General features: G+C 39.9%; 1 long non-coding RNA gene across 1 annotated transcript in view; it reads right to left on the bottom strand.

The window, feature by feature from the left end:
• LOC116447665 overlaps positions 1-13661 on the bottom strand; it is a 48906-nt gene extending 35245 nt beyond the window's left edge. Inside the window, exon 1 of the long non-coding RNA XR_004241650.1 lies at positions 13306-13661. This is a non-coding gene — a long non-coding RNA (uncharacterized LOC116447665). The remainder of the gene's footprint in view (positions 1-13305) is intronic.
• Between the last annotated feature and the right edge of the window lie 609 nt (positions 13662-14270).

Below are 14270 nucleotides of genomic sequence, written 5' to 3'. Positions count from 1 at the left end.
ATTTGTACCAGATCGTGTCTCCTTGTAGAAGTGAGACTTAATGACCAGTTTTTAAATCTAGACCTGCCAATCAGACTACCATACCACCTACCACAGCTACAGTCGTGGGGACTCAGCTTCTGGCATGGTTTAAAGGGTGGCTCATCCACTCTAGGAGGAACAGTGCAAAGCCGCATTGGATATTTGAAAAAGAATAAAGGCCATCTACTGCTGGATTCCTGGAGTGGTGACAGAGGCTTTGCTGAGAGACAGTTGACCTGAAACTCTTCTTCTACCCCACCAAAAATATCAAACCAAAACCAACCATTCCCTTACAGCACGTTCAGTTTGTGCCCCAAACTGGGGCTCATACTGAGTAGTACTCTGCTCATCCTAAAAGGATCTCTGCCTTTTCCCAGCTTCCCTGTTCTTCTGCACATGCATTTTGCTTCAGTTGGACAGGAGACACCCAAGAGGTACAGAACAAAGAAGGGAAAATAATCACAGAGAAATAAACTCCATTTGTGAGCTCAATTTGCTGATATATTTGACAATACATTCAATTTTTAAAAGTAAAAATGCACTCTCTGAATGCAGCTTCCCAGCAGCTCTCCCTTCTTTTGATTTGTCAACCTATTGAGAAGGCAGATATGTAAGTCTTTAACAACCTTTCTCTAGAACTATACTGAACCCTTAATCAATTCAATTTTAATAGCTGTTTAATGTCCCAACAGGAATGATTTTATAGGCTAGTTTCCAAATTTCTCCACTGACTACTGAATACACTAATAAGAGTTTGTGTTTTCAGTCACGTATGTAAAGAAACTATGAATGAGTCCTTAATCCACAAATGCGATCCCGTAATATGTTGGGTGCTTCTGTTCCGATCCGGCAGGGCTGGATGAATGTCCTTCATTTCAAGGACACTTCCCTCAATTGAGTAATGCTCTCTATTAAGGGGGGATAATTAATGTACTTGAAGTTATGTGCATTGTTAAGCTCTTTGCCACAACAGGTGCTGTGCTCAGGTGCACTTGGACAGGATCCAGATACTTGGAGCTACTAGATGGGAAGTGTATCAGACAGTTAAAAACCCCCTTTTTCTGTGAATTATAGCAGAAGTTCCTCATTGGGGTTCAAAGCCCATGTAATCATTGCAGCTATTTAATGATCTTATCAACAGAATCCATATTTAAAAGATTCCTTTCTCATTTGTGAGATACCCAGAATGGGAAATTAGACTCCTCTTATTTATTATTTCCAGTGATCTTTTCAGATAATCTTTCCACAGGATTTTGTAAGCTCTTCTAATTAGACCAGAAGCATTTCAAGTCATGCAATGTGTTGCTCTGTTGCTGCAGTGGATGTAGAAAGAAATTACTATCCAGGCTTAAATGTTATGTGACTATTGCTGACTTAAACAGGAATGATGGTTTTAGTGAGATCTTGAGCCTGAAATCTAATTTTCTATCTGCTTTTACAACACAGTAAATGAGCAGTCATGAGGTAAACCTATGACAGGTTAGAAATGAGAAATTTTAAGGGCTATTAAACTTTTTAAAAATGTTCCCAGAGGATCGGCATAAACTTACCTGGTGCCTCTACTTCTGTAATTGTGATATAGTGGGAGAATTCACCGTGTTCAGTGGTTTATTCAGTGAACTCTTACAGCTTGGTAGTAACCTTGGCTGACATAAAAACCTGGCGGGATATCACAGCACCTGCAAACTTGAAACAGTTTCTGCTTGTGCTTGTTACATTTTTCATGAATCTTATTTTGCAGTCTTGTATGGCTCTAAGTTTCTTTGTTGCTCATTTTTGGTGGCCATTCTTCTTTTAAGAAAGGACTGTTTGTTTTCAAATTAATTGGACAAAAAGTAGAGTTTGAAAGAGAGGCTAGACAACTTCACTCCCGATCTATGGGTAAAATAAGAGCCATCCAAAGCAGTATTCATGCGCCCAACATATGCCACCCAAGGTGAATGTAGTCAGGTGAAGAAATAAAGTGCTGAATGTCACAGTTATTGATGGACAGTCTGCTCAAATCCAAGAAAATGGATGGAAATGAGCATGGCCAGGTCATACTTAGCACTCATACGCAAGTTTGGTTTTGCACCACAGAATGAAAACATGGATCCAAAGGAAAGAATGAGCCCATGCCAAAAATTAAGCTGATGGGAAATATCTGTACCAAGCAGTGAGAGAAACATTCTAATCATCACACAGCTTTGAATCAACTTTCGGGCAGGACCCGCATCCATAACTTGTGCCCTGAATGGCACGTATAATTGTTGTTGACAAAATAAAATTTATTCTAGATTTATACCGAGGTTACTGAGAGCAGAGGCCAGTCTTTTAATATGAAATAGGTCCCCTGAGAGTCATTGCCTGACAGCAGAGATTGAGAATTTGCATCACATAAACTGCAGCCACACTGACATCAGAAAGTGTCCTGTCGGCATTCTGAGAGAAAAGCAGGCACGGAAGTATTCAAATTTTGATTTAGTGTTTGATACATCTGGCACTGGAGAAAAATCTGGAGTCTGGGCATCAAGGAAACTGTACAGGTCTTCGCCTTTCTGACCCAGGTCCTGCCCCATCATCACCACCCAGTATAAACATCTATATCAATACAGATCTCACACCTGACCACCTTTTACAAGGAACAGTGATGAAAATCATATCTGAGCACTCTTATATACAACTTCACCGATGCTGCAAGATTCTTGGAAGAGCACCTGGAAATATTTCTCAGCCATGTATCTTTACAGAGAGTGCAAAATGTGGAACTGACATAGTAGGCTGCTTTTTAGAGTTCAAGCAAGGATGGAAATGGGTGAAAAGAATTAGCTGTGCCCTTACAGGTAGTAGCAACCATCTCCTGTTTTATTTCAGCACAGATCGTGGCTCTGATGAACACCTCTGCAGCAGCCCAAAGGAGCCGTAAAGCCACACTGGCTGGCAAGCAAGAGACTCTCCTTGCATGGGGAATTCATGCACAGCAAAGTCAGAAACACCGACTCCATATCGTTCTTCCTCCCTGTGGAGGTGATGTAGGCAAATGTCAGCAGCAGCTCACAACTGCAGCTCTCCAGCTGCTGGAACAGCTGCTTGGAGCCAGTGTTGACCTGGAAAATATTAGAATAATCTTAAGGCTTCTTTGAATCATTCCTAGAGCTAAACCAGCCAGCTTAATATTGCACACTTGCCCTTATCAGACCTACTGTCAGGATTTCCTTTTCCACAGCTCAAATCCTTCCTCACACAGAAAGAAAGCCATGGGTGCAGATGATCTTCTCCAGAAGACAGAGCCAAAAGGCTCCTGAATATATCCAATCCTGGATTTGAGGGGAAGCAAGAGGAAAGATTACCCAGGTGCTACTACCAGCATATTTTCTTGTTACATGAGTAGGTCTTTAGTAAATGACTGACAGTGCTTCATACACTTTAACCAACTTCTGCCCTCATTTAATGCCACATGTACCCAAATCCTTTCTTTCTGCCAATCAAACTTCAAGTGTGCCTTCCAAAGTTTGTCTCAGAGTAAAATCCATCATTTTTACCACACTGATACAGAAATCCATCCAGCAGAGCTCTCCTGATCAGCAGGAGGGGAACAAGATATTTCCTGGAATAAAGCTCTTCATTAAAGGACTTTCCCTACCAGGGAAACATAGTGTGGTTGCTACAGCATGTAATTAGAAGTCAAAGGACTAAAGCTTAAATAAAAAAGCTGTGTGACTGAATTATTAACTTCCTTAGCTATTAATTTGCAATATATACCAACTCATCCCCATCATAGGGATGTCGAGAGGCTTAATCAGTGAATATACCTGAAGCACTATAAAATGTTGAAAAGCTGAATACTTGGCTTTGTGGAAGTAACCATTTTAATAAACATTTATATAACTGAAATAGGGCTGGTAAATTTTGAGCTAAAAGAATAAAATGAACCTGTGGTGGGACTGTAACACTTTCCTCTCTCCATACAGGAAGAAGTTTACTTGGAGCACAAGAGTAAAATGCACTCTATTACTCTGTTACTGAACAATTCTGTTATTTGAATTATTCTTTTTAATAGCCCTAAATGTATATCTGGGTATCATCATACAAAATTTATGAGCACTTGGACCCAGGATTCTTCCCCTAGAGCAGAGAAAAGAATTTTAGTCTTCTACTGAAAGCCTTCCCTAATTTCTCAAAAGAATTAAAGAGGGAAAAGAAAGTCCTCACAAAAAGGATGAAAGTTACAGCAGCAAATAAATCACATTCACTAGAACTGAGCCTTTCACTTGGTAGTACATTATAACCATTGGAAGCAACACAGACCTCTATTTTCCCTTTATAATAGCCAAGTTTTATTTAATAAGCCATTTAAGGACAACTGTGTGCAGTTTTGGGCACCATGTTATAAAAATAGACATTAAGCTATTAAAGGGCCCCCAAAGAAGGGCCATGAGGATGGTGAAGGGCCTTGAGGGGAAGCCATATGAGGAGTGGCTGAGGTCACTTGGTCTTTCAGCCTGGAGAAGAGGAGAATGAGGGGAGATCTTTTAGCACTTTGTAGCATCAATTGCCTTGTGAGGGGAAGTGAAGGTGCAGGTACCGATCCCTTTGCTCTCAGGACCAGTGACAGGACCTGGGGGAATGGGATGAAGCTGGGTCACGAGAGGTTTAGGTTGGATATTAGGAAAAAGTTCTTCTCCTAGAGGGTTGTTGGGCTCTAGAACAGGCTCCTCAGGGAAGTGGTCACAGCACCAAGCCTGACAGAGTTCAAGAAGTGTTTGGACAATGCTCTCGGGCACATGGTGTGACTCGTGGGCAGGACCAGGAGTTGGACTCAATGATCCTTGAGGGTGCCTTCCAACTTGGCATATTCTCTGATTCTATGATAACTTAAAGTCAATATGAAGAACAGAATCTCATCATGGTTGAGGGGTGAAGGAACCTCTGAAGATCATCTAGTCCAGTCCTTTTCAGTCAAAGTCAGCTACAGCAGAATGCCCAGGACCATGTCTAGTCCGGTTTTGAATACCTCCAGGGATGGAGACTCTACAACCTCTCTGAGCAACCTGTGCCAGTGCTCACAGAGAAAAAAGTTACACTTAGATGAAATCTCTTGTAACTCAACCTGTGCCCATTATCTCTTGTCCTGTCATAGGGTACAATTGGGATAGTCTGGCTCTCCCTTCCTTACTCCCCCCCTCAGGCATTAATACACATACTGAAGAGGTCCCCCTAAATCTTGTCTTCTAAGACTGAACAACCCCAACTCTCCCAGTTTCTTCATGTAAAAGAGATACCCCAACTCCTCAATCATCTCTGTGGTCTTTCATTGACTTTATTCTAGTGTGCCCATGTCTCTCTTGAACTAGGGAGCCCAGGAGTGGACCCCACTCCAGGTGGGGGCTCACCAGTGCTGAACAGAGACAGAAAAGTTTACTTTTATCAAATCCTCAGTAAGCATATTTAAGCAAGCACATTATCCTTCCATATTCTCTACACCATGATCTAATGCCACCTTGGTGTATGGAACTACCATGACTGTGCACCTTAGCTGCTACATCCACAGGACACAAGTCCCGTGAAAATGCTGCCCCGTCAGAGTATAGGAAGGAACAGCAGCAGGAGTGGAGGCTGCAGAAGGAGGAAGAACAGATGTTCTGCAGCTACATGTAAAATAGCTTCTTAAACATACCTCTCCTGCTTCCCTTTCTAAGAGTCAGAAAAAACAGTGGTTTGAAAAAATCCCTAGAAGTGGGCAATTTTGTCCCAGGTCTGTCACAAAATAATGTAAACTAGAAACCCTATTTTTCTTATAACCACAATACCTGGCTGGAAGAATTTAGTAAAGAGATTCACATGTCTGCTGTAAGGCACCAATTTGATAGTGCACTTTCGGGGGACTGAGTATTCATCGCATTTTTAAAGAAATAGTGAGATTAATTGTGAATTGCTGAAGTAGGAACCCAACTGACCCTACAGCCCTCTGTGCCACTCGCTACACAAACACACGTACAGACTGGCCTCAAAGAACTTGCAAACCAAACAGAGCAAAGGGAAAGAGCATTACACAGTTTGGAAAGATGAACTGTTTCATCCAAACAGTTCAACAAAGACTCGAACTTTCCAAAGTGTCTTAACTATTCCTGTGTCCAGGTCCAAAAAATCTACACCTTGTGAGACTCTCCTTTAAGACTTGGCCAGAGCTCTGGAGCACCAAGATGCTGCAGAATACTACAAGGCAAGTAAAAAAGAATTCAAGACTCAAGTCTGAGCAGAATTATCCACTAATAATCCTATAATGCCAAACTTGTGTAAGAAAAGATATTTTCCCCCTGACATCACAAATGACCTTAACTCCTAACTTTGCTTCTAGAACCTTTCCAGAACTGTACTTATCTCTGACATGTCTCTGTCTGCCTTTGCCTTTTGCCATGATGTTATTCAGGTCTTCCTTGCTGTTCAAAACAGATTCTAGTAAGAGAGAGATTATTTTTTGAGAAAGAAAAAAGATCTGTAAGAAGGAGGGAACTATCCATGAGATGTCCATGACTACAGGAGCAGTGCAAAATGCTGAAGGTTACGAACAGCAGAAAATCATCTTTTCATCACAACCGTGAGGAACCGGCACATTTTGAATGGAATTCCTGAAATCACCAAGCAAAATCAGGAGAAATAAACAATACCAGGAACTTGGAGACAAGGTAAAAAAATTGAAATGATTCACAGTAATTTATAGAGAACACCATCAGGTTACAGCTCACTAACAGCACAGGAGGCATAACAGCACAAGAGGCATAATATGAGACAGACAAGTTTATATAGAAAACACATAGGAAAGGCTGCATCTTACGGTCATAACATAGTTGGGTTAGCTGTGGAAAATCCTCTTCTGTTTTGTGGCTTTGCATGGCATTGTGCATGCCCTTCTAGGCAAAAATTGATGTAAGCACTGGAAAATCATAGGGCTCATGGATGGACTTAATGTGATTTAAGCTGTGTGGCGTGGAAGCACATCTAGCATGCTTGGAAAGGAGTAGGCACTTGAGGGCTTTATAGCATGTTTATACAGACTCAGACACTAAGACAAAGGTCATCTTGTATTTTGGAGTGTAAGACTTCTTGAGATCATATATCCTTCACTAATCAGTAAATAAATAGCAGGAAACAATGAAGTCCTGACTTTGAAAGGTGTGAAGGGGAGGCAGTAAGGGAAGAGGGGCTGAGCAGGTTAGTGAATAAAATTTGCACCTTACAGAAATACCACAGGTTTCAGAAGCAACCGGTGTGGACTTGAGAAAATAGTCAGAAATAAATCAGAAAATCCTTAATTTCAAAATCTCTCTAACTGGCAAATCAGAATTAAGGTCATCTTATTGCACTGATGCATTTCAAAAAAAAAAAAAAAAATTCTGCTACTGTCACAGTGTCAAAACAAATATCTGTATGTTCAAGCAGATATCAAATATTGTAGAGGTGTACACACACTTGCAACTTTAAACTTAAAATTTTCTAGAATTGGGGACATATTCTGTTGCTGTAATTGCAAAATACACATAAATCTTGGTTGGAGGAAAAGTGCTGATTTAATCTTTTTCCACAAAGAGAACCTGTGTTCTGAGTACAAATAAACTGAAATAAAGGAATCTGTAGCATCTTCAGACAGAACCAGGCCCATGTCTGGACGCTATTATTTTTCCTTTTCATCCTAATACTTATGTGCAAACATAAGAAGAGTGTTGCATAAAATATTGTGTTTGTATTCCAGCTAGGAATAATAATAGTACCCTTTGCTGAGGCTAGATAATTTCTCGCTCCTGAAGATATGGACTATTTTTCCACAAAAAAAAAAAAAAGTATTTGTGGAAAGAGCCCATCACTGACCTTTTTTTAACCACTCCATAGAATCGATGGCTTATTATTGCTGTATAGTCACAGCCTCAACAAAGATGCAGATGTAAATGGAGTATGTTAAACCAAAAATAAGCTTCCTCAATAAAGAATCCGTGTGCAAAATAATACAGAAATTACACCTTAACTCTAACATTAGACTTCTGTAAGACATCCACACAGAGGTAGATCTTTAAGGGGGGCCTTTAGTAATGCATGTCAAGAAAATGCATGCCTGAAGACTTGTTCAAGAAGGTGCATTCCTTTATGCTTATAAGACCAACAACTGCAGGGTCTGATCCCGAAGCTAATGTTCAAGCCCCTTCCTTCCACAGCATCAGCTGATATACAGCTGCACCCCGCACAGGTGTAAAATTAGCAGTCAGTGACAATGCACTGTGGACTTGGTAACCAAAAGGGACATCACATCCTCTGGTGAGAATCATGAGGCAATGTGTGATATACCAGAATATCTTCCCGTTTTGTCTGCCACACAGACCAGTTTTTCCATTTTATATTCAATTATCACATGTCATTTAAACTATTGGTTTAGCCAAGAAGTTAAAGGGACTCCAAGCAGCAGATGGCTTGTCTGTCAAGGCAAAGGGCCGTGGCTCCATTGAAGTCCTCAAGACCGAGATGCATTTGACTCTGTTCAAACTCTGGCCTCCTGTTTGTACAATAACAAACACTAGCAAAGGGGTCACTACTACTTTCTGTGTCAGGTATGAAAGCAACAACAAAAAATACATAAAGAGGGGAAAAAAAAGAAGATTACTAATATTAAAGGTCTAGTGATGGGCTCTGAACTAGCTATTACCACTTTGGACAGAGATGTTGGAGTTGTAATCAATAGCATCATGAACATGCCAGCCTGGTGCTCAGTAGTTGTCAAAAAAAGCAACAAGAATGTTAGGAATTACTAGGAAAGAAAAGAAATAGAGAACAAAACCAAAACCCATCATTATGCCCACATCTTAATTCCTGTGTTCAATTAAGAGCCACTCAGAAAGAACATCTGTTGAGCTAGAAGAGACATAAAGAAACATAATAAAGGTGCAGATTTTGGCACAGATTCCAAACAAGAAAAAACTAAACCATTGCAATTCCTCAATCTGAAAAAAAAAGTGATCATGAAGATGGAGATTAGGAGGCATTGGAAAAATCACAAAAGGCATAAAAAGAACAGGAAAAAATTGCTCTTTTTTTTCTAGTACAAGAACTAGTAGGCACCAAACAAAGTTTTCAGAAAGTACCTTCAAAACAAAGAATGCACAGCTCAGCTTCAGAAGTTGTTATCAAACTTGTGGAATGCTAAAAATGCACATTTGTAAAAAACTGCTCAGAAAAAATTCATGGAGGGAAAAATAAATTAATGAATAAATCCATCAAAGGCTCTCAAACATCATGACAGCGTGCCATGCTGAGGACCTCAAACCACTAGAGGCTGGAAGAGTTTGCCAGCAAGCAGGACTAAACACCCTATACTTACGTGGTTTGCATATCCTGTATGTCTGCCCAGTGCAAGACACTGTGCCACATGGTCCAATGCAGTCATGTTAATGATCAGTTAAACTTCTTTCAAAAAGGAGCCGTGAGAGGAAAGCAGAGATTTCTTGCAGACTCAAGAGTCTGCAAGGAGAGCGTTTAACTACATGCTTCGTTCTCAGCTCATTCTTCAAGTTAATAGACCTAAGGCACAAGCATAAATCCTTTCTTAAATTGAGGTGTTTTCTGGGACTGGAGGTCTTGTTATTATTATTTATATCAATGTCTTTGCACGGTTGTCTTCACTCTCTGTTATCGTTTTTTCAGGTGTAAAAAAAGCAAAATGTGCACACTGTTGCAACTATTCATTAAGGGCAGACTTCTGTGACTTAATTACATCAAAGCGTTGTTGCCAAGCTGATTATAGCTCCCCTGTACTGCAGGGGAGTTTGTCAACCAAAGATTCTTATAATCGATGACGAACAAAATATCTTCATCCACAGCTTCTAATATTCACTAATAACATAATATGTATTTATTTTGCTGTGGCACTCAAATTGAGCAGATTAAAAACCTCTCAAAGCATTTTCTTTAAAAAATAAATTATTTATAACTGTGAGTTTCAGGTATATTTTGATTTTAAAAGTTCACTGATCATGCTCCATTCAGAAGATACAGAGCAAGAAAAAATAAAGACCTAAAGGAATTTGTGTGTTCAGTGACGCTAATGACTAAGACTCTGGTCATGTTTTCTAGATTTAGTAATACATCCTATAGCCTTTTGGACTAATCAAATGAAAGTAGGGGATTTATGTTCCAGTGTGCTGTAAGAAAAGGGCTTAGAAGACTCCCAAAGTAATTTCGTTTGACATTCAAAGCTATTTGATTGCAGTTTCTGAACATTTCTACCACATTTGTATTCAGCATGGGGTAATCTGAATTTTGTCATGTTTTGAGTCTGACTAATACATGGTATTGGTCCCTTAATTCTTTTTCTCCTGTTCTTCTGTGCTGATTGCTTTCATATCACTAAGGCAAAAAAATAGTGAGTATATTCAAAATTGCTAACCTTAGAAAAATCCCAGCATCACCACCATATTGGGGGCTTATTGTGTAGTATTTAGGGATCTGAAATTTAAGGAGAAGAAAGGAAGACTTATTGTATACTAATGGTAAGCAATTTTCTGCCACTGCAGATTTTACTAGGACAGTGCAAAAGCTGCTTCTAATATATTTTCAGAGGACAAAATGCTGATGCAAAAATATTTGTGAGATTGTGTTGTTCTAATGATTTTAGTTTTACTAATATGGTATAGCACAGATGACATAAAGGCAACTTTAACCCTCTTTATATTCATCTTGCTCTTCCACCTCGCTTTTCAACCATCTTACAGGTACTGTACACAAGGTGAGTTCTGCTTTATTATTTGGCTGCAGAGAAAACTAGCATCGTCAGCAACTTATGATGGTTAAAGGACTGGATGTTTTTGCAGCATGGTCACAGGATCAGACAACCAGCTGTTGCCTGACCTTATGAAGAAACAAACACAATAGACTGAACAAATACTCAAAAATACTGAACCCACCATCATGAAGCATGTCAAATTTCCAACCATCAGTCCAGTTTTGACAGAACTGGGACTTTTTAGCTTTCTAGAAAAAGTACCGCTTGTACTTAAGTGGATGCTCCAGTTCACGTGTCAGCTATTTTGCACTCAGGATTTCTCTCCTGCCTTTGTTCCAGGAGAGAAATATTTGGGTTTTGCCCTAAAAGTTGTTAAGGCAATAAAAGCTGTTTTGTTCAAAATCTATACAGGTATTTCATGAAAAATACTCTCATCTTCTCACTGCAACTGCTGCTAGCCCTTCTTTTAATAGCAACTGAACCAGGACCTCTGTGAGTGCAGGGCACAGCACTGGATTTGTCCTTGGCTAGATAACACAGTTCTTGCAAATGAGCACCATCCAACCCTGACTTGCTTTACAAACACAAAAAAAAAGTCTCAAGGAAGAAGACTTCATCATTCTACTGATAGGGAGGAAGACAAGCCAAAGCTAAAAAAAAAGAGTAATAAATGCTGGATGCTGCCTATTCATGGTACAGGGGTTTTTTTGGTGCTGGTAGCTCAGTTGGATGGGGGAATGAATCACAGAATGCAATACCATGGTGGAAAGAACCTCAAGGATCATCTGATCCAACCCACTGGCAGAACCACAGTGGGACTAGTATGGCTTGCTAAACCCAGGTCTCAGCTATCAAAGACGTCAGGAAGCTGAAGTGCCTGGTGATCGACTGTTCTAGAGGTCTCAGACCAAATGTACTCACACAGGTTTCATTTGTTCCTGTGCTGCCTCTCCATCCTCCATCTAAAATTCAGCAGCACGTGGATTGCTGAGCAATGCTCCTGACCAGGTTCCTGCATCAGCCAGCGAAGGGATCCTCCCTGCAGGCTGCTCCACCCGGAGCCAGCCAGTGTCCCACAGGAGCATCAGCAAGAGCTGCTTCATGAGGGGCAAGAAGAGAGCCAGGAAAGGCCTGCTCTTCACCCTTTTTATTAACCAGCCCCTCAGTAGAGAGAGGTACAGACCTCTGAGCTGGCAGTCAGTGAGAGAGAAGGTCATAAAACCTCACTTTCATGCAGACTTTTGCTTTGAGGATTTGGGAAGGGCAGGCTGGTCTTTTTCTCATTGCAGAAGCACTAGCTCAGGCTGCTCTGTCATGCAAGCAAGCAAACAAAACAGCTTTTAATAAATGGGGTAGGTCAATGCTTTTGTTACCACTCCTGTACCTGACTATTGTCCTGAACCAAAAGCAATTAAAGCAGGGATTATACTTTGACAGCTGCATTTGTGGTGATAGGGATGCATAGCAGAACTCAGCCATGCTTTGAGAAGCTGATCTATTTTTTAGCACCTTGTTATAATTAGAACCACATGATTTACAATAAATTATTTATTTGATTAATTTCATCCTTTTTTCTTTTCTATCAATGAATTGTCCACAGACAGAATGTTAAATTCTTGAATTCATTTTTAATTTAAATAATACATTTGATGATTAACTATAGGTCTGTAAGTTATTCATCATTTGCTAATAATCACAATTCATAATTTGTCCAGTGGCATGCTATTTTCTGAGGCTCAGAGGACATATGGACTCTTTCCTCCTCCCTCTTTGGAGCCATATGCATAGTACAGTATCATGTACACTTTTAAAATTTTATTATTACATATACAGTCTTAGATTGTCTTATTGTTAAAACCCACCCTGATGCTAAGCTTTTCTGTTTAACCCTGCTGTGATTTTGAAGGAAAATGAAATAGAAAATTAGAACAGGATAAAAATTGCTTCCAGATATTTAGAAAATAAATTCTGGAACTTGATAAAAAGTATTGTAACAGGCTACAGAATGATTTTGAGAAGTCCAGTGGTGGACACTTCTATGCAATTCTTCAGGCCAGATATTGTCAGTGGTTTTTTTCCTAACAATCCACCATCCAGTCCCATGTCTTAGTTGGCACAATAGACAATTTCTAAGTGGCTTCTGGAAACAAAGACAAAAGCAGTTACAAACACAGAAATTCAACTTAATCATAAAGGATGTGTGGTGTTATGATATATATGACCTCATGGTAAAAATACCTCCTCTGTGTCATCCCATACAACCTAAATCACCGCTCCACAAAAATCTGGATCCTAACAACATTTATCCCAAGGTACAAATGTATTTATAATTTGAATAATTTATTTGGTGACAATTTCCTGCTCTGCAGAGACTCATTACTTGCAAATAGCAAACATTCACACATTTCCTTGGTGCAATATGGCACATTTTCCATGAGGTACAGGCCTCCAAGCCTTCCTCTCTACCTTACACATACAGCACTTATAGTTACAGCACTCGTATTTAGATGACTGTTAGTACAGAACTCTGTTTGTCTTACCAGGTGAAGAAGTTTTTAAGCCTCAGGCTATTTTTAATCTTCTGGATCTTTTTAAGCCTTGAGAAAGGATGCTCTGTTAATTTCCCATTTTAGCCAGCAGGAGTGAAAGCAAACGATGTAATAAGCACACAGCCGATTGCACACATGATGACTTGTAAACTTGTCTGTAAACTCTGCCAGAAATTATTAACAAGCATCTGCAATGTTCTTACTGAGGAAAAAAAATCCTGCTTACATAATAGTTCATCACGATAGACGCTGAGTGTTCATACAGATGTATTTTTAGTCGGTTCCTATGGAAACGTGACTTATGTGATCACATTTTGTATATGCTCCTCAATAAAGTTTTACCCCATTGGATAATTTCAGCTGCTTCTGACAGAATGGTGGCCTCTTTCATTTTGTGGAACTGGATCAGCTCAGCCTGCATTAGCCACCTGAGAGTCTGCTGACTGAGGCCACAGACTAAGGTGAGGAAAGATGATGGTACATACCCCAGTCATGGAAATGTTGTCATTCAGAGCTCATGAATTCCCATGAAACACAAATCCATGGGAAACAAGACTTCATTGGTCCAGATGCTTATAGAAATTCTTGTCTGAAAAGTACAGGATATTCCACTGGCCCAGAATTAGTTTCAATCTTGAACAAGAAAGATGACCATAATGTGGTGCTTTTAGTTAAAGCATATAATGAGAAAAGCTTAAATCTGCTCTTGCCTTCAACATACAACTCAGGTTGTTCTGTGATTCTAAAAATACCAACCCAAGCCACAAATCTGCTGAGCATGCCTGACTCTTGAACCTGCAAGTACAAATGTAGAGGCATTACTTCAAGGCATGCATGAATGTCCTGTTTAAGTAGGTTGAGAGAGATCTGGTGCTCATAATCTCCTAAAGAACCCTTCTTTATATTCCTTAAAACCTATTCATGGCCTGGATGACGTGTAAGTCTTCCTCACGGAG

This window comes from Corvus moneduloides, chromosome 1 (genome assembly GCF_009650955.1).
Source record: "Corvus moneduloides isolate bCorMon1 chromosome 1, bCorMon1.pri, whole genome shotgun sequence".
NCBI classification, from domain to species: domain Eukaryota; kingdom Metazoa; phylum Chordata; class Aves; order Passeriformes; family Corvidae; genus Corvus; species Corvus moneduloides.
This window is presented reverse-complemented; position numbering and strand designations above follow the sequence as displayed.